This window comes from Talpa occidentalis, unplaced genomic scaffold, assembly GCF_014898055.3.
Source record: "Talpa occidentalis isolate TD23 unplaced genomic scaffold, MPIMG_talOcc4v2.1 talOcc4.15, whole genome shotgun sequence".
Classification (NCBI taxonomy): Eukaryota; Metazoa; Chordata; class Mammalia; order Eulipotyphla; family Talpidae; genus Talpa; species Talpa occidentalis.
The window spans coordinates 85101310-85125101 of NW_023601543.1; the positions used below are offsets into that span (position 1 = coordinate 85101310).

General features: G+C 43.2%; 1 protein-coding gene across 5 annotated transcripts in view; it reads left to right on the forward strand.

The window, feature by feature from the left end:
• The window catches only part of ARHGAP6 (Rho GTPase activating protein 6), a 408409-nt gene that overhangs the window by 310065 nt on the left and 74552 nt on the right, over positions 1-23792 (forward strand). The window contains exon 1 of one of the 5 annotated variants that reach the window (XM_037512717.2): positions 21119-21148. The exons of the other annotated variants lie outside the window; for them this stretch is intronic. The gene's annotated coding sequence lies outside the window, so the exon portion shown is untranslated. Of the gene's footprint in view, positions 1-21118; positions 21149-23792 lie in introns of those variants that run through there. 5 annotated transcript variants of the gene reach the window in all.

Genomic DNA, 23792 nt, shown 5'->3' on the forward strand with positions numbered 1-23792 from the left:
AAGCAGTAATGAGGAAGGAACCAGAAAGAAGAGAGGTTTGTGTATGAAGCGGGAAGTGCATTGTGCTGGCAATCACAGGTGGTGATAGGCTCCTGAAGCCACAGGGCCCTGAAAAGAAACAAGGAAACTTATTAACAATGCAAGAGGAAGTAAAAGGGCAATGCAGTAAAAAGAGATGGTCCCTAGGCCCTGCACATGTTCCTCAAAGTCCAACATTGTGATATCATTCAAAGGCCATTATCAAGCACTTAGTGCATGCCTAACCCGACCACTGGCCTTGCAGTACAAAAATGAATAGGACAGCCGTCCAGTTCTCAAGTGCCATGGCCTGTAGAATTCTCTATTCTGAGCTGGGGCAGCTGATACCGGAAGTGGGTGTTGGGACAAACCATCACACCCACACCTTCAGGAAGATAACACACTCTGTGCCCATGTCTGGATTTATGGATGAGAGAGGAGGGGGGCGAGGGAGAGAGGTGACCCCAAAAGGCCTCAGGTGGCTATGGCAAAGGCTGGCCATCTAGAGCATTACAATAGCGCTTCCCAGTAGAGTGGGAAGGGGCATGTTAATTGCATGCAGGACCACTTCAGTCCTGGAGCCTGAAGGCCTGTGCTTTCTGCCTCTGCAGTGACTGTGCACTAACTAGTGCACACGCTGAGTCCTCAGGAAAGACTAAAGTGGAGCCTTGGAGCTGGGCCATGTTGTTGTGAGGACGGTATCAAGTAGATGTATGTGTTTGTGAACCACCATTTAAAACAAGGTATCTAAGGCCTCCCTGGTGGCGCAAGGGGTTAAGCACCACACTATGAAGCAATCCGCAGCCTCTGCAGCGCGAGTTCTATCCCTGGCCGGCCAGGGAGCTACCCACAGGGCGCAGCAGACCGCTCCTATTTCCCCGCTGCTCCCCTCAGCAGTGTATTTCTGTCAGTCTGCCTATTCTGCTCCCCACTCTGTCTCGGGTGAATCCTCTCACCCCCCACACCTCTGGCCTGTACCCCAGCTCTTGCGTGCATAAATAAATAAATCTTTAAAAAAAATAAAACAAAGTACCAGTTGGGGCTGGTTCCAATGAATGAGGGCACATAGAGCATTCACAATAAGTGTGTCAGGCTGTATTTGTTGACATCAAAAGATGTTTGGGACACATTGTTTAGTGGGAAAAAAAAGGTTTTAAAGCCCCCTTTCTCTAAAATGATCCTTCTCCTCCTTCCTTCTCCCTTCTCTCCCTCCCCATTTTGAGAGGTTTACACCAAAATATTACCAGTAGTTATATAGAGGACTCATTCCTGATAGTCGCTGAGTAGCCAGAATTTTGTTTTATTTCTTTTACAAATCCACCAATGCAAGTAATACAGGGGCGATACAAGAAGTTTGGGGTATAATAGAGCTCATTCATCTTCAGCAGGAGTGGTGAATAAGTGATAGTGCTAAATCCCCCATAGGCTGGGTTTATTTAATGTTCCAGGGAGGGAGTGGAGGGGGTGAGCCTAAACTCCTATCAAAAAAGTGGCAACTATACCTTTTAAGAGATAAGGGTCCTTTTTAGATCACTAGTACAAAAGAGCTAAATAAGATAAGCATCCACAGAAAGTTTGTACAGCTTATAATTTGAAAGGTCTGTAAAGCATTTGCTAAGTATCTGGTGGAGCAGTTTTCAAAAAGGGAAATTATATGCACATGGATTGTATGTTGTTTGGGTTATAATTAACTGGTAACTGTTAGGAGTGAAAATATTACTTCTGTGTTAACAGAGGTAACACAGTAATGTGAAAACAAGCATTTTTGTTTCTGCCTATTGGACAAAATAAACCAAAGTAACTTGCACTTTCCTGCTGGGGTTCAAAGTCTACATAGACAGGTCGGCACTTTCCAAACAAAAGCACTATGCTGCGGAGGGGAGACCTTGGTCTTTGGGCAGAGGACAGTCTAGGTCAGGACTCTGGGTGACCCAGGATGCCTGACCTTAGCCAACATGCTTGACACTTCAGTAGCCTTACCTTGCTGTCTGGAAAATGGGACATCAGTTAGAGGAAGCTAGTAGTGTCATTCAATATACATTTGACTCTTTTAAAACATGATTTGCAATATTCATAATGATAATTTTAGTAACTGCTAGAGGAGCAATTTTCAAGAAACAAAGGGAATAGTTTGCTACCCAAAGGCTACAAATGATCCTTCTTATATATTTGAAATACAAGATTTCTTCTATTCTGGGACAGAAAAATTTTAGTGTTGCAATTCAGTAAATACCTTTAATCTTCATCTCTTAGGGAACTGCCCAGTTTCATAAATGTAAAATGTCAGAAAGCCCTTTTCATGTGATCTGCTAGTTCTGCAGGGAACAAGAAATACATGGTGGGACCTAAGGACCAGTGGTGTCACCAGTTCTGCCTGTGTTGTCCTCCTTAGTCTCCATTCCAGCTATCACTCTAGCTAATGCCTCTTCTATCATAGCCAGAGTCCTGAGCAGCTTTCTGGCTAGTATATTTTTCATCCTGTCCATAAATTCTATAAAAGTCAGTTATAACAGTTACAAATCATTTTCTAGCTTCCACAAAATATCACATCATGATTAGTATGTCTGGAACGCGGATTGACTTGATCTGAAGCAGAGATATTTCTGAAGGTCAAAAGAAGTCAGAGGGAAGACTAGAAGCTGACTGAATGTACACACATAATCTTGATTTTTTATGGGAAAAGAAATGAAACCGATATGTTACAGGATTCTGTGGAGTGGGTGCAAGTTCGTTCTCATTGTTGATGACTTGTTACCCCAGTCTGATGCTAAGGAAGCTTTAGAATCATAAACTCTCCATTTTTAAAATCTTTTTTAATGCATCATCTTCATCATCGTGCTCTTAGGAGCATCATAGTTATGCACTAAGTCTCTCTTTTTTCCTAAGTCTCTTTTTCAACACCACTCTGTACCATTTCCTGAATTTTTTGAATCATTAGGAGGAAATATTGATTGGGTATCTGTAATATTCAAGACCTAGGACAAGTGTAAATATTTGGCTTGATAGCCATATAATGCAATATTATTGACCACAAAAAAAGAACAAAGTACTGGTATACACTACAACATGGATGAACCCTGTGAACATTAGGCTAAATGAAAGAAGCCAGTCACAAAAGACCATATATTGTATGTTTTCTTTTCTAGGAAATGCCCAGAAGAGGCAAATCCATAGAGACCGAAAGTAGGTTCCTATTTCCCAGGAGCTGGGGGCAAGAAGGAATGGAGAGTCATTGCTAATGGGTTTGAGTTTTGGGGGGTGGGGAGGTTGATGGGAATGTTCTGGAATGAGAAGATGGTGATAGTTTCATAGCCTTGTGCATAGCTTTGTGATTATATGAAAAGCCACTCAAAATACACTTTAAAGTGGTGGATTTTATGGTATGTGAATTATATCTTAATAAAAAAAAGGCTTCCCAAAATACATATCATGTCTCTGCCCTCAAGAAGCTGCAGTCTTTATATATGATATGAAATATGGAAACGTGAAAGGCTAAACATAGGTCAGCAGTGTGGAGTAACACAAGAATGATGATCCAGTTGCTGACGATGATGATTATGTGGATGAAACTAACACTCATCAAGTGTCAACCTCTGTTTTAGCTTTTTACTTGGTTTTTTTAAAATGAAATTTTACTGATTTGCCATTTGCTTACATCGCTACATGATTCTGGAAGTACAGCCTCACACCTCCGCAGATGCACATACTTCACTCACCCTCCACCAAAGCTCTGCTGCCAACTCGCCGTCGCATTATCCCCGTTCCCATCACCTCCTCCCGCCCCTCCCCTCTGGTAACCACCATATTTTTCAGAGTTATTTTTGTTGTATTTTGCTAGTTTGTTTTCTTTGCTTATTTGTATTCCACAACTGAGGGAAGCCATCTGGTTACTGTCTTTCACTTTCTGACTTATTTTGCTGAGCACAATTATCAAAGCCATCCATTTTGTCCCCAAAGGCACTATTTCATCTTTTTAAATAGCTGAGTAGTATTCCTTTGAGTACATATGCCACAATTTCTTTCTCTGGTCGTCTGTTGTGAAGCATTTAGGTTGATTTCCTATCTTGGCTGTTGTGAATAAAGCCCCTATGACATGGCGGTACATTTCATTTCAGTGTTCTCGTATTCTTTGGATAAATACTCGGGCATGGTATTGCTGGGTCACATGGTTATTTCCATTTTTTGTTTTTTAAGGAACTTCCATACCATTTTTTCATAGAAACTACACCAATCTACCCACCGAGAACCAATGAAAATTTCCTTTTTTTCCCCACACCCTCCCCATCATATGTTGTTTCCAGTCTTTGATACAGGCCATTCTCACAGGGGGAGGTGATAGTTCAAATTCAAGTAGATCACTATTTAACTCCATAGGCAAAAATTAATTCAGAATGGATTAAAGACCTGGGCAAAAGACCCGAAACCACAAAATGCATAGAAGAAAACTCTTAGACATCCACAGCAGGGATGTATCTGGACACAACTACAGCGGCAAGGAAAACAAAACACAAATAAACAAAATGGGGACGACATCCAACTAAAAAGCTTTGGTACAGTGAAAGTACCAAATATATACTTTGCTGTGGGGAGGTGTCCAGTGCACAGCAGCATCCCACTAGATGCCACCAACACCACCCTCTTCTAGTTGTGACCACCAAGAATGTCTCCAGATGTGGAACATATTCCCTGGGGGGAGGGGGAACAAAACTGTCCTCAGCCTAAAGTCACATATCTACAGTTCTCTGAGAACTGAGCTGGGTATAGAGGTGTGGGAACTGGGGTGGGCGCCTGGCCCCAGGAGGCTGTTGGAGAAATACCACTGTTTCAGGGTCCCTAAAGGGTCAAACTTTGAGCCCTCGAGTCCATTATTCTGTGATTCCTTTTAGAAAAGAGTGAAGAAATGAATAGGGAAAAAAACACCAGAGTTATGTAGTTGAAATGATTGTTCAAAAAAAATCACCAATTTTTCAGGTCATAATAAATGATTGAAATTGATACTTAAAAATTAAAATAAAATGGTATATGCCAGGGGTCGTTACCGTCATTATAAAGGATTGGCACCATGGTGTCAAGAATTCCAAAAGTGCATGAATTTCGATCTGATACATTCTATGCTGCCACCTTAAGAGTGGATTAATGATTCTCACGGAGTTTTACTTAAGTCAACTTAGAAATAATTCTGCAGACTATAAACACTCCTTGAGCAACAAGAAGAAGCATGAGATTTGATTTGTACCGTGGCTAATGGAAACAAGTGGGCAATCACAGTTTAATCATTTCCTGCTCATCTAAGCTCGTCTGAGGAATGGAGGCAGGAGAGATAGCACGGGCCTTTAGAAAGGCAGAAATGCCAGAAAGTCAGTTTCCACGCCTGACCTCTTTCTGTTCAGAAATGTGTGAGAGGAGGAAACTCTTCTCCCTGGCAGCCATTTCTAGATGAATGGGCAGAAGGAAATCGTGTCTGTGGCCCATTCGAGGTCTCGAGAACTGCTCTCCTAAGAGTGAAACAGCCAAAAGGACTGAGGTTGGGGCTGGCACAGTTCCTGTTCTCAATTTTAAGGAAGTGTTTTCTGAAATCGCCTTCATCAGTGTGACCTTTGACAGTCTGGGACTTGGAGCCCAGCATAAGGCAGGCTGTCAGAGTCCAGTAACCTGCACTTGTGTTTACAAGTAACTTGCCATGTGATCGCTTCTCCAGAGGTAAATGTCCTTATTTCTCATGGACTGTAGTAGCTATAGAAAGCTACTTTTAGCTCTTGTTTATGTTAGGGCTATTACTGAGTCTCTCAAACTCATGATCACTTAAATTTATTTAAAAATGTGTCCCAAAGATGATTTCAAGATTTTAAAGTAGATATTTTTAAGATGTTCCCCTTTACCTATCCCTACCCTGTCCGTCAGGATGTGGACTAGATAGAGCTCCTGACGGAGGCTGCGTCTAGCTTATCCGCTATAAAACTGGGGGAGCAAAACTCTGGAATAAAACAATCTGTGTCGTGGTGTAACGGGGTGGTCCCCAGGAAAGGGGGAGGTCTCTCTGCCCTATAACAGTGGTTCATCGGGAAACGCCTGTTCCCCACTCAGTTTTTCATGGAATTGTGGTGGGGACCTCGTGAAATGATCTAACCAAACACGTGGGATGGTGGGTGTCATGGTAAAGGTTTGATTGATAGAGGGCTAGGGATGGGTGGATGGATGGATGATGGGTGTGTGGCTGAGTGGATGGATGGATGATGGGTAGGTACATAGATAACTATTAGCTGAAGCATGGTAGAATATCACTTTGTGATGACTTTCTAGCAGAACTATATAAGCAGTATTGTGCCTCTTTACCAAATGCTTCTTAAGGCCTACCTCTGACGTCTTTCATAATAGAAATTTAGAGCAGTGGGTCTTAACGCAGACTACACTTGAGAACCACTTGTGTAGTTTTTAAATAATACTCATGTCTGGGTCCCATTCCACTTAGCTCCTGATTGGATTGATCTGAGCAGTGACTCCAATTCTTACTGTCCTTGCAAATCACCTGTGGAATTAAAAAATAATAATAATCTATGCCCAGGTAGTGTTGCAGAAATGAATTCTAGCCTTTTACCCAGGCAAGGGACGAATAAGCGGTACTTCAGGAATGGTGAGGTCGGAGATCTCACGCATGAGGTCCCAGACCTGGGTAGCCCCTTAAGGTCTGAGCACCGGTCTGGAGACAAAGAGTTTCTTTTATACACAACCATCTTACACTGATATCATTGGTTAGTTAGCATACAAATTCTTGACACAGGAAAAAGGGGAAGGATGCACATCTTTGAGGATGGCCTGGGAGCTCAGTCAGCCTAGCAGGCTGCCAGACCTTGTTTAGATATGCTTATTAAGGAAGCAAATTTGTTATTTACTTTACATTTCCATGTCTATGGCTCTTTAACAGGGAAAGATTTCCTTTTCTTAGCAGTTCCCTTTCAGTAGCACCTCCAGAAAGTCTCTTTCTGTTTCATGTAATGTACAGCCAGGCTCGAGATCCTTGGGACATGTCCTATTCCACCTGATCAGTGAATTGAATTGCTGTGTAAGTCTCGCAGACATTTCCTGTATATGAAAAGTTGCGGTTTTATCAGCTGTGCCAAGTCATTGGGATTTTTTTTTTTCTTTTAAGTGAATTTCCATTCAGTATCATGGGTGGAATTAAGGATGCTCATGCCAGTGACATTTGCAATGGATCCCGAAGCAACACTCTCAGACCCAGACTTGGGGCATGGTGGCCGACCCCCGGTGAGCACTCTAAAGATGTTCGCTGATGCTGGGCAAAAAAAGCAGTTTTCGTGGTTTCTTGGTTTATTTCCAAGTATTTCATTTCAGGCTGAATTTCTCGCAGAGTCCCCATAAGGCTGCTAATGTTGATTTCGTGAGCCACCCAGAGGAGCGGGTTACTTTGGGTGGAGCTGTTTTGATTTTTCCTTCCTCCAAATACTTGGTTTTGTTCATTTAATCAAACAAATCCTGTTGTTTTGCCAGTTTGTAGACACATTCCTTGTGTGGCCAAGATTTGAATGTGGCTGGCCCAGCAAACACGTGCTAATTTGAATCAATTGTTCAGATTGCCAGCAAGAAAGCAAGGTGACCTCAGGCACTCACTCAGTGAGCAGCCCTGCAGACAGGGCCCAGCTGTATTCTCTTATCTTTCCTTCATCCATCAGAAAGCCTCATCTTCCTGAATGATGAGACAAAAACAATCCCCATTTCTCAGCACGGGGAGAGGCAGGTGGGGGAGGTAGTCCTCTGTGAAACTGGAAAGCTGCTCAGCGGTTATCTTTTTTGTTTATTTGCTTCCAACTCTATGAACCCTTGCAGTGTGGAATGACTATCTTGCAAGAGGTATTAAGTTCTTTTGGTTTTTCCCTCACCCAAAGAGCAACAAAATGGAAGAACACGAGAGTAATTAAAACAAGGCTATTGAACTATTTTGTGCAGCATTTTATTTTTAGCTTTTCCCCTGATGTAGACAAGAATATCTCCTTGAAAGGAACTGTACTTTGTTTCATGGTGTAAATTTGCCAGCTTTAATATCAACAATTAGTCTTTGGAATTAAAATATGAACATAAAGAGATGAAAAGAATGTATTTGCTCTTCTTGATATGGACATTATCTGGCTCCATTACTTAAAAAAAAAAAGAATACTGCAAAGGTTTATTTTTTTCAAGCCACTCATGATCATCAACTCGCAAAAAGAAAAGGAACTAAAGGATCAGGTCTCTTCTTTGTGCTTGGTAAAACTGATGGACAGTCTATATGAAGTAGAAACATGGTATGGGTTAGCTCATAGTTGTTATTTGTATCTCATATGAAAGAAATGAGATGAAAATGGATTTTGCACTAGGAAGTATTTTCAAATCCTGGCGTTTGAAGTTGTTTAAGTTTTTGTTTTTGTTTGGCTATTTATAGAGTTATACGATGTAGCAGTTCCACGCCTAAGCATATACCCAGGAGAATCGAAAGCATGTATTCACAGGCAAACTTGCACATGAATATTCACAATAGTTTTATTTATAATGGCCCCAAAGTGGAAACACCTGAATGTCCATCAACTGATGAACACGGGCAAAGAAATTTTGATACATGTATGCGATGAATATTATGGGCTCTGAAGTGGCCACATAGAGGGCCATGAAATGAATATCCATCACCCTCAAAAGGAATGAAGTACCAATGCATGTCGCAAAACATGCTAAGAGGAGGAAATCAGAAACAAATGACCACATGTTCCACTTTTATTTTCCATATATTTTCACTAAATTAAAAGTCAGAAACTGTCAAGTCCATAGAGACATAAAATAGATTAGTGGTGATCAGGCCTGGGTGAGAGGGAGTGGAGGGTGAAGGCCAATTGATCAGGGCTTCTTTGAGAAGTGATAAAAATATTCTGGAACTAGATAATGGTCATAGCTGCACATATCTGTGAATATACTAAAAAAAATACTGAATCATACACTTTAAAATGACAAGTTTTATGGTATATAAATTTTACCTCAAAAAAAAATGCGTGTATCCTCAGAATTTGGGTATCTGGTCCAGCATGGAAGAAGTTTGGGAGTCACTAACTAGTCTGAAAAAACTGAAAAATCAGCCAGCACAAAATGCAAGTGCTCTTTCTTTGAAGTGGTATGACGATTCTTCTGGAATGCACAGTCTAGACAAGGAAAGAAGGCACAAACAGAAAATATTTTCAAATGACACAGGACTTTTTCAAATGATAAAGGACTGTTGTCCAAAATATACAAAGAACTCTTAAAACTCAACAATAAAAAAGTAAAAACATGGTTAAGTAACACCTGGCTGAGACTTCTCACCAGACAAGACATACAGATGGCAAATAAGCCCATGAAAAGATGTTCCACATAATATGTTGTCAGGAAAATGTGGATTAAAACAACAAGGAGATGCCCTGTGCACCTGCCACGCTGGCTCCGATGCCAGGACACTGGTGACACCGGTGCTGGGGAGGACATGGAGCAACAGACATTTTCATACATTGCTGGTGAGAATACAAAATGGCCAGCCAATTTGGAGGTAGTTTGGCAGTTTCTACAAAACCAAATATACTCTTACTCTGTGACGCAGCACTCACATCCATAGTGTTTACTGAAGGGAGTTACAAGCTTATGTCCGCACGAAAATGTGCGCATGAATGTTTATTCTTAACTCCCCAAACTTGGAAGCAACCAAGATGTCTTGCAGTAGGTGAATGGGTAAATACGCTGCAGCCCATCCAGACAATAAACTATTATTCAGCCTAAAGGAAATGAGCTCTCTAGCCCTGTAAAGACATGGAGGAAACTTGATGCATATTACTGTAGGATTCCAACTATATGACATTCTGGAAGAGGCAAAGCGGTGGAGACAATAAAAAGTCAGTGGTTGCCAGGCATTGGGTGCGGGTAGGGACAAATGGGAGAAGCACTGAGGGTTTTTAGAGGTGTGAAACGACTCTGTATGATACTGTACTAGCCGATACCTGTCATTACACATCTGTCTACACCAGCAGAATGTGCAACACCCAGAGCAGACCCTGTTCTAGACTCTGGACTTTGCTTGATGGTGATGTCTCAGTGTAGCTTCATCAGTTGTAACAAGTGTGCCACTGTGTTGGGGAAGTTGGTGGTAGGGGAGGCTGTGTGTGAGTTGGACAAGGGGACATATAGGAAATCTCTGTATTTTCTGCTCAAGTTTGCTGTGAAACTAAAACTGCTCTAAAAATAAGTCTAGTTGAAAAGAATATATCCGCTAATTATAATCCTCCATGCCCCTGTAATATTTTACTATAATTTATTTTTAAAACTTAAGTTTCTCTGCTTTCTGTGCTCAAAGGCAGCATTATATTCCATATACCAAAGTGCACACATTGAGTCAACTCTGTGAAACTTTAATTTACTGGTTTAACAGTAGGATATTGAGGAGAAAATTTTCTGGGAAAAAAGTCTAAAAATGGCAACTGAAAAGATCAGAGCTGTGCCAGTAAGTGCAGAGAGTTTGTTTTTATGTCATACCTGGCATTTGTGTTATTCTGCAACTTTTTAAATCTCTGTTCAATTGCTCATTTTATGTGTTTTGACACTTAATAAGAAGAGCTGGGAAGCAAGATTTTTTTTTTTATTTTTACTGGAAATGATTTAAGCTACTTTAGAACAAATGTCCTAAATATAAATATTACCCACTGGTCGTCTTGTTTCCATGTTAGCAATCGTAAGTGGTTTTCAATATAGGCAGGAAAATGTACTTTCCCCAAAAGCTTTCCTTCGACCAGCAGAAGCACAATTTGCAACTGCTTTTTCCTCTAAATGCTGTACTCATCCTTCTGGAACACGCAGGATAGCCCCATAGAGAAGGCACACATGCAAAGATCAAATAAATGCCCAATGTTTAAATAAAAATCAAGAAAATAGTGGAACACCAGAAGAAACAATCTCTAAAATGAAAAGGCAGCCTGCTGAATGGGGGACAATATCAGCAACCATGTATCAGATGGGGTGCTTTCATCAAAAATACCTAAACTATTCCTACAACTCAACAATAACACAAAGACAACCCAATTAAAAAATGAGCAGAGAATCTAAGTAGGCATTTCACCCAAGAAGACATCCAGATGGCCAACAGCCCCATGAAAAGATGCTGAACATCACGTACCATTAAAGAAATGCAAAGCAAAACCACAATGGGATTTTACCTCGTACTTTGAGAATGGCTGTTATTGAAAAGTCAAGAAATAATAAGTATCAGCGAGAATGAGAAAGCAGAACCCTTGTGCATTGTGGGTGGAAAAGTAAATTGGTGCAGCTACTCCGGGAAACAGTATGGAGGCTCCCCATAAAGTCAAAAATAGAACTACCATATGAGCCAGTGATCCCATTTCTGGGTATTTAATGGAAGAGCATGAAAACGCCCATTTGAAAAGATATCTCTACTATAGCCAGCTATGGGTGAGTGGATAAAGAAGATATGGAGTGTATACACAATGGAATACTACTCAGCCATAAAAAAGATGAAACCTTGCCATTTGTGACAACATAGATGGGCCTTGAGGGGCTTATTTTAAGTGAAATAAATCAGAAGGAGAAATACAATAACATGTGATTTCACTCATTTGCAGAATATAAAGGGGGGGGGAAGCAAATGAACAAACAAAACAAACTCTTAGACTTCAACAACAGAATGGCGGTTACCAGAGGCGAGGGAGGGGGATGGAAGGGGAAGATATGGGTAGAGGGGGCTGATTGGTGGGTGGCAGATGGTGAATGGACATTTGGTGGTGGGCATGGTGAGAAAGTGTAATCTTGGAACCTCTACAGTGTTGTAAACGAATGTTACCACAAAAACAAAAACAAAAAGAAAAGAAAAGAGCAGAAATGTGAGGGTGGGGAGGTGAGTGGGGTGGCTCAGTAAGAGGGAGGTGTCTTACAAAGTCAGAGCTTTATGGGAAAATAAAATTCAAACATTCCCAGCCTCTTCCCGCCTTCAGTGAGACATCACAAGAATCCCTACTAAAACCTGACACATTTTAAGTGTCTCAGGTTATTTGTGATCTTAAAAAACACAAAGGAAAATAAGTCATTGAGTGATCTCTGTGGGCCCCTCTCTCATCATACCTACGTACATGTTGTAATGATCGTCGTAAAAAGTTGTGCTTCCTTTGCTGTTTGCAATAATGAAATATGCTCCATGAAACTGTCATTTCTGTCTACACGGCCAGTAATTTCTTTACAGTGGGTCCAGGATGGGGTCAGCAGTCTTTCCCGGGCAGTGCCAGACTGGGAATATTGCAGGCATTGTCGGGGGGCACATCTCTATTGCAACCACCGCAGCTGGATCCAGGTGCAGCCCCTAAACAAGTCGTCAGTGAACTGCCTGGCTGGGCTCTCGTTTACCAAATAAATGCGTAGGGGCCTAAATCTGACCGGCGTTTGGAGCTTGCCTCTCCTTGCTTTAGATCAGCAGTTGCCACCTCAAAGTCATGCCCCAACCCACGTGTTAGCAGTAATTTTTTTTTGGCTGATAATATATAATTTATAAATTTTAGAATGTTATTTTGTAAGAAAACCAAGGAGAGAAGATTTAAGGTGAGCCTAGAGCCACTGTCTCCCTCCAGTCATTCTGATGTACTTTCTTGAGTCATACCACGCCACACCTTGCCCCACCTGGAGACGAAGCCATACCTTACCATACCTTGAAAGAAAGGCATGGCACTGATAAGGAGGTGGCATCGGGTTGGGATTAAGGTCCCTGAATTTGAAGCTCAGCTCTGTCACTTGCAGTTGGTTTCCTTGGACTTAACCTATCAGTGCCTTGGTTTCTTCATCTGTGAAATGGGTATATCTCAGTAGACTTTCCCTCATAAAATTGATGGACGATTAAAGCAGGAAGCACACAGTAAGGGTTAGGATCACCACAGGTACACATTTAATCCACCAGAATGTTCGCAATCCTTACATAGCTTCCTTCCCATCCCCAGAGAAAGGAGCCCAGCCCCCGCCTGTCCTGTCTGTGCTGTGAGTGCTGCTGAACAATCCTTTACCGTTGTGTTGTCAGAGTTGTGTTGTCTACAAACAAAGCTAATGCACTGTAATTTGACCTTTTCTTACCTTAAAAAAGAATTCTACCTACAGATGGCTATTTAAAAAGAAATAAGGCAGCAAACCTTATTATAGAAAGTGTGAGCATAAATCAGTAGTGCCTGCGAGTGAAAAAAAAAAAAAATTAGAACGTGTTGTTCGGCTACAGGAGCTGAAATCACTAAACGGCCAACATAGTGATTAATTGCCTTAAGATTGCACAGTATACTCTTTGTGAGATACCACTGAGTGCTAGAATTGTGAGTCTTAACCATTTTTAGGAATAAAGCAATGTTTATCTATGCTTATTAGCACATACCTCCTTGTCCCATTAATATTAACTGTTTAGAAGTCAATAAAAATGAAGGCTCATTAAAATAAACAAGTTCGGTATTTCAAATATATCATATTAGCATAATATTTATTTTCCTTATAACCATTTTCCAAATGGTCTTCTTATTGCCATGTTAATTAATCATGTGCTTGGAACACGATTTTATGAATTCCATGACTTCCTCCCCCAAAGTTTGCCCTGCTGTTTGCTTTGCTTACCAGAAAGGTGTCTGTTTGTGGAGGTGCCAGGATCAAAAGCTGGGTCTGGGAGAGTGTATGTGTAGCACGTGTCTTATGTTTCATGTGTGTTATATGCATCGTTCCATCCTCCCCACAGGACTATTTTTAATCTCCATTTTATAGGGCAGGTAACGGGAGGCTTAGGATGGTGAGCTACTCACATAAGGAGTTATGGACTGAGCGGAATGCAAAGCCAAGATATGGGAACACAGAGCCCTCCCTGCAAGCTCTGCGCTCTCCCATTGTATCCCGTTTGAAGGCAGCAGCCTCAGAGAGCAGATGAGACCTGCTTATCACGTTGTCCCCAAGATGATATAGCTGTTCGGCAATGGCACCATTCAAGTATCTCTCATGACATCCGTGGCAGAAAGAGGCATGTGGATCAAACTTGTGCGAGTGAGAAACATTTAAATTATGGGTGCATGAGTCTGGGGTTTAATTCTTGGGGATTTAGCATTATTAGGTTTTATTTCTGCTGCCAGTGACAGAGACGCCTAAGGGCAAAGGTCCGAGCGTAGAGGTGGCAGCGTCAGGTAGCAGGGTCATCTGCACACGGTATGGCCTTGGCGTTGGGGAAATTTGGCCGAGCCAGTGAAGGAAGGAATGCGTACATCGTGCACCCATCCCACGGAAGTGTGGGGGGTACGAGGAGAGAGGAATGGAGTCAGGAGGGAAGGGGCAAAGACGCATGGCAAATACTTAGTGGGATTTAGAGAAGAGTAATGCCTTACAGGGAAAGTGCAAGGGATTTGCCACCCCCTGATGGTTCCTGAGTCCCACACCACTGTGACTGATGGTTCTCACTGTGCCTTGCGCATTAGAATCCACTGCAAAACTTTGTAAACCCACTAATTAATGTCGGAGCCTGAACCCTAAAGAGTCCAAGAGATTTGGTCTATACCTGCCTTGTCCATTACAGTAGCCGCTGGCCACTGGGGCTATTTACATTGAAAACAATGAAGTTTAAATGAAATAAAAATGCATTGATTCTGTTTCATTTGCCACAATTCAAGTGCTCATTAGCCATGGCTAGCAGGCACCGATTAATACAAACTATTCAGGTACCAGAAATTTCCATCATTATAGAAAGCGCTCTCTGACCATGCTGGGGGCTGGGGGGTGGGGGTGCGTATTTTTGAAAACTGCATCAAGGAATTTTGATGTGCAACCAGATCAGAGAACTGCTTATCCTTACAGTTTGTTCTCAGCTGCATCACCACTTGTAGCTGAACTGAGTTTACTTTGAAGCATATATTCCAAGAATTTTATGAAAGCTCGGCATTTTCTGCAGTCTAGCGGTGGAGCTGCATATCATTTTATCCAAATCTGCTTCTTTGCACATTTGCCCAACAAGGGAAGGTTTAGATGAGTTCACTACCAGCCTGCGGCTGAGAAGTTCCAAGTTGTCTTTTCCCACTTGGCTGCAGTAGTACCACAGAGCATGCCGCTTTGAAAATCATCTCAAACTGAAACTGAGAGGCTCATCATTTCGGCAACAGATTAGAGGTGATTGATGCTCGTATACTTGGTGATATTCAAAATTAATTCAAGGGATTAAGCTTAGTGAGTCTAGTATGATTTTTAGGAAGTTGAGGCGACTTTTGCAAGTGTTAAGTGCTTCATGATTCAAAATGTTGTCCAATGTAACATTGAAATGAGAAAGTGATAAGGAATTCACTTGGGCATTTTTGGTTGTTGTCTGTTTTGTTTTGCCTAAGAGTTTTCAGTATAGAGTTCTCTCTCCTGAATGATAGTCATCTCTGCTTAAGGCTTGTTTTATTTCCTGCTGGTTTGTAAATATCTGATTTGGGACTGGGTTTTCCAGTTTAGAGTAAAATGACTTCAGCGTCCCTGTATCCTTTAGATAATCTCGTTCCAAAATCCATCCCTTGTTTAGTGAGCATCGAATCTGTGCACATCTGAATAAATGTCCTGCTCGGCAGAGTTCTCTGGGCAGCTTACCCTAGTGAGTGTCCTCTCATCTGGATGCCCTTTCTGGGCAAAAGCTGCAACAACCATCTTATAACTCAGCTTTTCTCGCTACATGACTGGAAAGGGCAACCTAGGAAAGAAATGAGTGCGTCCCCTCCAGCATATCGGTACTAGCGATGTCACATCCGGGACGGAATGGTCACCTCCAGATCCAACACCTGAAGTGAGATGCAGATTTCTCACTCACTCCCCGCTGCCCCCAGGGTATTTCTCCAAGTATAATATTGACTCTCTGTAATTCCAGATTTAGTGGAAAAATCAAGGGGCTCTCATAATGAAATCATCCCTAAGGACCGCTTGTTTTAGTGCCTTCTGTCATTGATGCCAGGCATGGAGGCTCCCTCGCCCACTGGCAGGTGGGCCTCACCATTTGCTTCCTCTCCCTTCCCCCTCTCTGTTCTGCCCCACCCTGCCTCATTCATTGTTCCTGGACACCCTTTCGCTGTGTTACACTTCTTCCCACTTGTGAAGAACAGGACGCTTGGGACGTTTTCTAAAATGCCTGTTGTTTTTGCCATGAAACCCACTCCTCTGCCTGGCTGGGCCTCTGCTCCATCCACAAGGGTTCAGGCACCGAGCACCCTCCAGGCACTTGCCAGATCCCTCCCCATCAGAGATGCCTCCTGTCCCTGTTGGGTGTTCTGGGTCATACTCGCTCTGCACGTGTGTCTTCCAAGGGACTCGTGGAAGGAGAAGTCCCTTCTTCCTGCTGTGCTAGAGCCTAGAGGTCAAACCCATTGCATTTGGAAACACACTGTGTGCATTTGGCCCCTTAGTTCCTACTTGTGTGACTTCCAGACAAGCCAATTATTTATGTTCCCTTTGTCTCAGTTTTCTTGCCTGCGAAGGAGGAGTAGCCCTCCCTCCTGCCTCCTGGAACGTGGTGAGCACTCGAGACGGCGGTCCGTGGGTGCTGATCGCCCATGTTCTTTTCTGTGGTTTGGACTACTTCAGGTTTGTGGCCCTAAGTCACTTTCCAGCTGCCTAAAACTTTGCTGTGATGGTAGATTTTAGATCTGATGGGTCTTCAATTTCACTCTCCCTACAACTGGATCACAGCAGCCCTGCAAGCACCTGAGAAATTAGACCAGCATCAAGACCTGGGCTTGGGGTGAAAACAGAGAGCTACAGTTAAGGAAGCAAATGGCAGTAACAAGAGAATGCAGAGTCCGCCTTCTGTGCTTTCGCTTGTCACTTTGCTTCTGGGAGTTCCGAACAATCCCGAGGTAGAGTTTAATAATTAAACTAAAAAATAGTGCATTGTGACTGAGTTCATTAAGACTCAGACGGACAAAATGTTCTTCTCTATTTGCATTTTCTATGTGAAATAAGAAATATTGAGACCTTAAATGCCAATTCTAAGGTCCCGGTTAAAAGAGGTTAATTGGATCACGGAAAGGCTTGTCGGGAATGAATGTCATCTGAGTGAAATTTCACTGTGCCATTTTATCAGAATAAGTCACAATTCTGAAAGATGAAAGTATCATCTATTTATCTTCTTGTTCATGAAGACCTTCTACATGTTCTGCAAAGTGACTTGTAAACGAGATTTTAGTTTAGCCCTCAGGCCATCCTCTCTTCTCTTGCCATGTGTGTGTGTAGAAAGCGAAGTCGCCTTGGAGTGGCCGTGTGCTTCCTGGGGAGAGGAGCAGAGGGCCCTAGAGCAGGAACTCAGGTGCACACTGTTTGTTTGTTTGTTTGTTTATTTATTTATTTATACAAGCACTGGGTATAGTCAGAAGCGCGGGAGGGTGAGAGAATTCACTAGAGTCAGAGCAGGGAGCAGAGCAGGCAGAAGGACCGAGGTACACTACTGACGGGAGCAGCGGGTGGCAGGAAAGGCCTGTGCTTCCTGGGGAGAGGAGCAGAGGGCCCTAGAGCAGGAACTCAGGTGCACACTGTTTAGGTGTGTGTTTTCTGTGTGCACACGGGGAGTTCATGAGGGTGGGGTTACCTGCTATATCGCATACACCCCTGATCCCTCCACACCAGCTTATTCCTCACTCACATTGTCAGTGTCTCCGATTGGGGGACAGCTGCGCTCCAAGCGGGGATTCTAGACCCAGGCTCTAGTTCCTGTAGCTCTGCTCTCTTCAGCTTAAGAGGATACTGATTCTGCTTTCTGTGGCGGCATAGCCAACCCTCCTGAAATTGAATGTCTTAAATCGGCCATTTTACTTGCTCGTGGTTCTGTAGTCTGGCCTGGTCAGATGGAATCTTCCACCGGCCTTCACAGGGTTCTCTCAAGAGGCTTCATTTGACTAAGAGGTTGATGGGGTTGGGGGGACTACAGGGGGTTGGATTCAGTCGAGACTTCGGGCCACCTGAGCTTTTCTCACTCCTCATGTGGCCTCTTCCCATCTCTCCCCGCATGTTCTCTTCAGTATCATAGGCAGACCTAGGACATGGTGGCTCAGGGTCCCAGAACTGCAAAATCAGAAATCGCCAGCCAACTTAAGCCTTAAGTCCAGAACATCATTTCTGCCACACTCGGCCTGCCAGATGGAGGGCAGGGGACACGAGGGCATGAGTATTGAGAGAGGCAGTCCACACCTGGGGCCACCACCAGTGGTGCTGGGAGGGCTTATCCCCAGGCTTTTGTGGGCCAGGGCTAGAAGTGAAGTCTGTCACTTCTTCTCACAGTCCGTTGGCAAGACCCCAGTCATATGACCAGTACCTGCAAAGGAGGCTGGGAAGTGTAGTCCAGCAGAGTCGCCGTGTAAATGAAAGTCAGTGAGTCAGTCATCTAGTCTTCTGTTTCCGTGTCTCCATGGAGGCTCTTATGGAAGGGAATGGATGTGTGACTCCTGTACAATGTTTAGCGCCTAGCACATGCTCAGTAAATTGCTGCTATTATTATCATTTGCTCGCGTGCCATCACTGTTTGAGTTTATTCTGTTTAAATCAGCACAACTGGGCACATGGCAGTGGATACCATGCTAAGCATTTCGGACTTTGCCCTAAAGCTAAAGAGGAGACATGAAGGGGGCTAAGCAAAGAGTGCTATAATCAGAAATGTGTTCACCCCAAAAGTTAGGCAGACTGATTCTATAATATTTTTGCCATGATGTGTAACTTGTCCCCGGTGGTACAAACAGAAACAATCCAGAATAAGAGTCAAGACAAAGCTAGAGTGAAAGCTTGATGGCCCAGACGCTGAGACTGTAAGTTGTTACTCGGTATCCTTGGCCAGTAAAGGGTTAAATGGGTAGGCTGACTGTGGTGTTCTCAGCATTTTTTTCTGGTTAGCAAAACCCATACACCAATTGGACCTTTTCATTGAGTCCTAGTATTTATTTCTAAGGTTGCGTGAGTGACCTTTTGGCCTGCTGTTGGTTCTACTTAAAGAGCCGATGTTTAAGTCTTCAAGAAGATTCTTTTATCTTCACTCTTTGTTTTTCTGGCCTAATTGCATTTTTCCAAAGAATGCCAAAGATACACAACTTCTCCATTATTTCTGCATTTCCTCCTGGGCCCAGACTTGGTTCCACACTTAAAACAGGGAGGAATTTCACAAGGCATTATCTCTTGAGATTATTTACTTAAATAGACACCTTCATATGAAACATTCCTGGCCTGACAGCATATGTCTATCAAATAGTCGACTTAACAGGCTGTTCCAGTCTTAGGTGATGATTCTTAAGAAATCACTGTCTCTCGCTCACACACACACATGGCTTGGCTCTCCTGGTGCTGGCCGCGAGCTGTGGCTTCTTGGAGTCCAGGTTCAAGCCTCATTGTTGTTGGATGCTCAGCTGCATTACTAATGAGCTGTGCATCTTTGGGCAAGTTACTTAACCTCTCTGAGCTTGTTTCCGCATCAGTACTATGGGGCTAAAATGTACCTACTTTCCAGAACTCTTTTAGTGCCTTTAGAATGCTTAGAATGAAGGCTGGCCCTTAGTAGACTCTCCGCTGGAACTACCCTTTGCTCTCGTCTGTTCATAGAGTAATTGATCTTTTGCCTAACAATGACAAATGAATCACATACTTATCAACTTCATGCAAAATATTTTATTAAATAAATGAGGGTCAGAAGTCCATTCATGAGCAGCGGGATGGCGTGAACTAGGCTCACTAACCGCCAGAACGATCAAGACCTTCAAAGTCTCCTTTTCGGGGGTTATGGAGGTGGAGGTAAATGCAGTAACATGCTGCTTTCCACTCTGGATTTCTCTGTAAGTGTAATTGTTCTAGTAGAGAAAACCATCTGACATATTTTATTGTTTTTAAATTCCTTCCTCTTGCTAAATAAATACCAGCAGCAACAGAAGCTGTGTGTGGCTTACATCAAGTGGTGATTAACCTCATGGAATCCTAGTAAAAAACATACCGAGTGCCTACATTTTGAGTAAGATCTTCCATGAAATCATTTCTCAGCTTGTCCAGTATAATCACAGTGATTCTTTTGTTGGGGTTCACATGAGACCCTGAGAGAACCGTAACTTCCTATCAACTGGGAAACAAAGATGTCTTTTGGAATTGGTTTTGGTTCCGTGCCATGTGGCGCACATAGAGACCAAGGTAATTAGTGATGAGGACGGAGGATGTTTTTCCTCTTGCCTTTTCTCTCTGCTCTTCATGCAGCCCCGGCCCCCAGTCCCCAGCCCCACCTGCACCCTCTTAAACATGGCCACGTGCCTACAGACACTGACCTCCACACCCTCTGGTCAGGAAATGAAGAACTTCTCAAGGACTGTTGTTCCAGAAGGGCAGAAAATTCAGAGCATGTGTTGTGCCCCAGTATAAAAGGCAATGAAACCTTTTTGTTTTTTAATGTTTGTGGCTAGCGCTAGAAAAATGAAGTCAGTGGTTTTAAGGTACACTTTAAGAAATGAGAATTTGTCCTAAACAAAGCAAGTGCCCTATGTGCTTGATCGTGCTCTGGGGGTTTTACCCGAGGCTTCCAACATTCTTTGCTTGATTCCTAATAAGGTCAGTTTGCACAGTTACAATCCAATTACCATTTGTAGATCCCTGTGGAAAAGGGATGTTTTTTCAGAGGAATCCTTTCCTAATTCCAGAATATCTCTTCAAAATAGTCTTACTCAAATAAAAAGCAGGAAATCCAGTTTCAATTTCTCTGCATTCTTTTTGTCCCCCCCCCCTTCTCTCTCTCTCTCTCTCTCTCTCTCTTTCTCTCTCTCTCACACACACACTCACTCTCTCACTCTCTGTGACACAGCCTGCCTGCATTCTGAAGGGACAGGAACTTCTCAATGTCCCGATGAAAAGATTGCATTTGGGGTCCCAGGATACATGGTAGCGGAGGTGTCTGGCCACGAAAGGTATTGTGGGAGTCACAGCTATGCCAGTCGGGCTGCTTCTCAGACCCTCGATACAATCTGCCATTTCAGGATGCATTTTGCACCAAAAAAAATTTTTTTTTGAAGCAGACAAGTTCCTACTCCAAGCGTAGTTCAGTTAGATTAGAGAGGACAGCAGAGACTCAGCCGAATATAACTCATGGGTAAGCAATATAAATGTCTGTTCTTATACTTCTTTGCCAGAAGACGATTGTGATAAGATGTTGTGGTTCTTCCACATTTATCTTGCGATGGGGCAAGAAAAGTGGATTGATCAGCGTCTGAGATGTGTCACAGCTAAATACTACCTGCGCCAATAGACATTTCTCAGCAGGGTGTGTTGAGATTGATTGATAATGTGGGAGAAGCTGGAAATGAGCAACTGGAGTGGGGTTGGGGGGGAGTGTGTCCAATGAAATGGAACTGCGTATCTGCGCTGATTTCTGCAAAAGGCTCAGCCCAGGAGAGTTGAGGTCTGAAAGGGTAAAGTGACTTATCTTCCCCTTTGGACTTCTGGAACTCAGTGCAACACTTTAGTCGCCGTGGCTGCCGTGTTAGACGGGTGTGTCTCATAATGGAAAGATTCGGTGGTCAAAAGAGGCAGAACGTGACCCTTCTGTCCCAGATCTGGCTCCACTACCGCAGGAGTCACTTAACCACTTTAGACCTTGCTTTGCTCCTTAGTCTGCAGGGGTCCGGGGTGAGAGCCCATGAATTAGCTGGTGGTTGTGAGTCTAGATTCCGGAGCCTTCAGCCTGGCTTCAAGTCCCAACTCTGCCACCTCCTAAGTGTGTGATCTTGACTTCAGACCCGTGCCTCAGTTTCCCTTGTCTGAAATATGATGATAATATGGTCACAGAGGCCATAGAATTGTAAGAATTAACTGCGTTCACATAAATGAAGGGCTCGGAACAGTGACGAGCAGAGAGCCGAGCACGTATGAATGTTAGCAGTACCTTCGGGGGCCCATCTACCCCTGCAGGTCTGTCACTCTCTTCAGTGAAGGAAATTTAATTACAGAAAGACAAGTAAAACCGCCAGCTGCTGGTCCTGTCACCGAGACGTTTCTAATTCTTACAAGGGTTTCTGTTTCCCCACCCCTCGATCCAGCAGGCTCTTCTACCGCCTCTCCATCCAAGAATCAAGTGAAGCTTAAAACTCAGAATGAAATCAGTGGCCGGTAGACACATCCATGACCCGACCAGGGGTATACGGGAATGAAATTGGCCTTTGGGTCTCACGTTCTTGCCTTTGGGGTCTTCCTGTGTGGCCGCGTCCCCTCCATGCTATTAGAAAACTTCTCTCCGCTGGAACCAGACGCGAGTGACAGCTGTTTTTGTGAATGATGTCAGCGTGGCACCGAGGTTGACAGTATTCCTTTCTACCTGTTTTATTTATCAGTAATCCAGAGGAATAGGCCATTTGCATATGACCACTTTTATTTCGCCCTCACTTTTACATTCTTTCCAATATCCCCATTTCTTACTATTTTGCGTGGTTTCTTTACAGGTTCTTGGGGTGTTACCCAGAGCATCAAAATCTTAGGGGAGGAGGAAAACGTTGATCCCAAAGACAAACCCACATCCTAGACGTGCCTTTACTTTTATCCAAGTCCAGGGGTGAGCAAGCTTGTTCTCTAGTGGGCCGGCTAGTCAATATCTTCAGCTCTGCAGGCCAGACTGTCTGTTGCAACCACTTGACTTTGCACTGTAGCGTGAAAGCTACCATAGACCACACCTAGGGGAGTCAGTGTTGCTGTGTTCCAATAAAACTTTATTTACAAAAGCAACCAGTAGACAGGATTTGGCTCATGGCAGTAGTCGGCTAGTCATCATCCCCATTTCATAGATTAGAGAAGCGAAACATGGGGAAGGAAATAGCTTGCTGATATTCCCGTGACTGGTAAATGGCAGGACTAGGATTGAAACCCAGGCAGCCTAGCTTACCAGATCTTGCTTGTAACCACTCATCTCTGCCTGGGCTGGCTCATCTCCTGAAATCTGCCCGGCTCTTTCCCTCTTCCATGAAGATTGGCTCAAATATGTTCTCAGTCATTTTGCCCTGCATACCCTCCCAGACTCTTGCTCTGCCTTCTCTTTTTCTCTAGGACTTATCACCTTGTAATGTGCTATGTAATTTACTCATTTTTTTTTGTTTGTTTCTTATCCGTTTCCTCCACTAGCCTGGGAGCTCCGTGAAGGCAAGGCTTTTGGTTTTGTTGGTTTTCTGTCAGGCTACTGTGACATCTTTTGACACTCCTTGTGTCACAATAAAAAACTAACAGTATCCCAAGGCAAAAGATAAAAATGATCCACCATCCCTACCAATTGTTCAGAATTTTCTAAAAATCCTGCTTTAAAAAAAGAGCACAATAGATCAATAAAACATATGCTATAATAGACTATTAAATCTTGAAGATCTGTTTAGAGGGACTGGCTGAAGAATCAAGAGAGGAAGAATTAGCCAATGTTGTTCTGTTGCATTCAGAAGGAATAACCTCTTCTAAGAGTCCAAATGGGCATGTGACAGCTACGTAAATACCCGGGGCTTTGCCCGGAAGCCCATGGAGAAGGGAGTTCCTTGTCATTGGTGATGTGTTTATTTTGGAGTTATAAAGAACTGGGCAGCCCTTTTCAGAAATGTTGGTTGTGAGCCTGGTATTTAAGCGTATGCCATGCTTCAGCAACACATTGTGGTGATCTGGGAACCTTGGCTGTACCACCGATTATTAATAAGTGACAGCTGGCCACAGGAGAAAACAGTTAAGAGCAATCCAGCCTCTGGGCTGTTATCTACATGGCGTGCCAT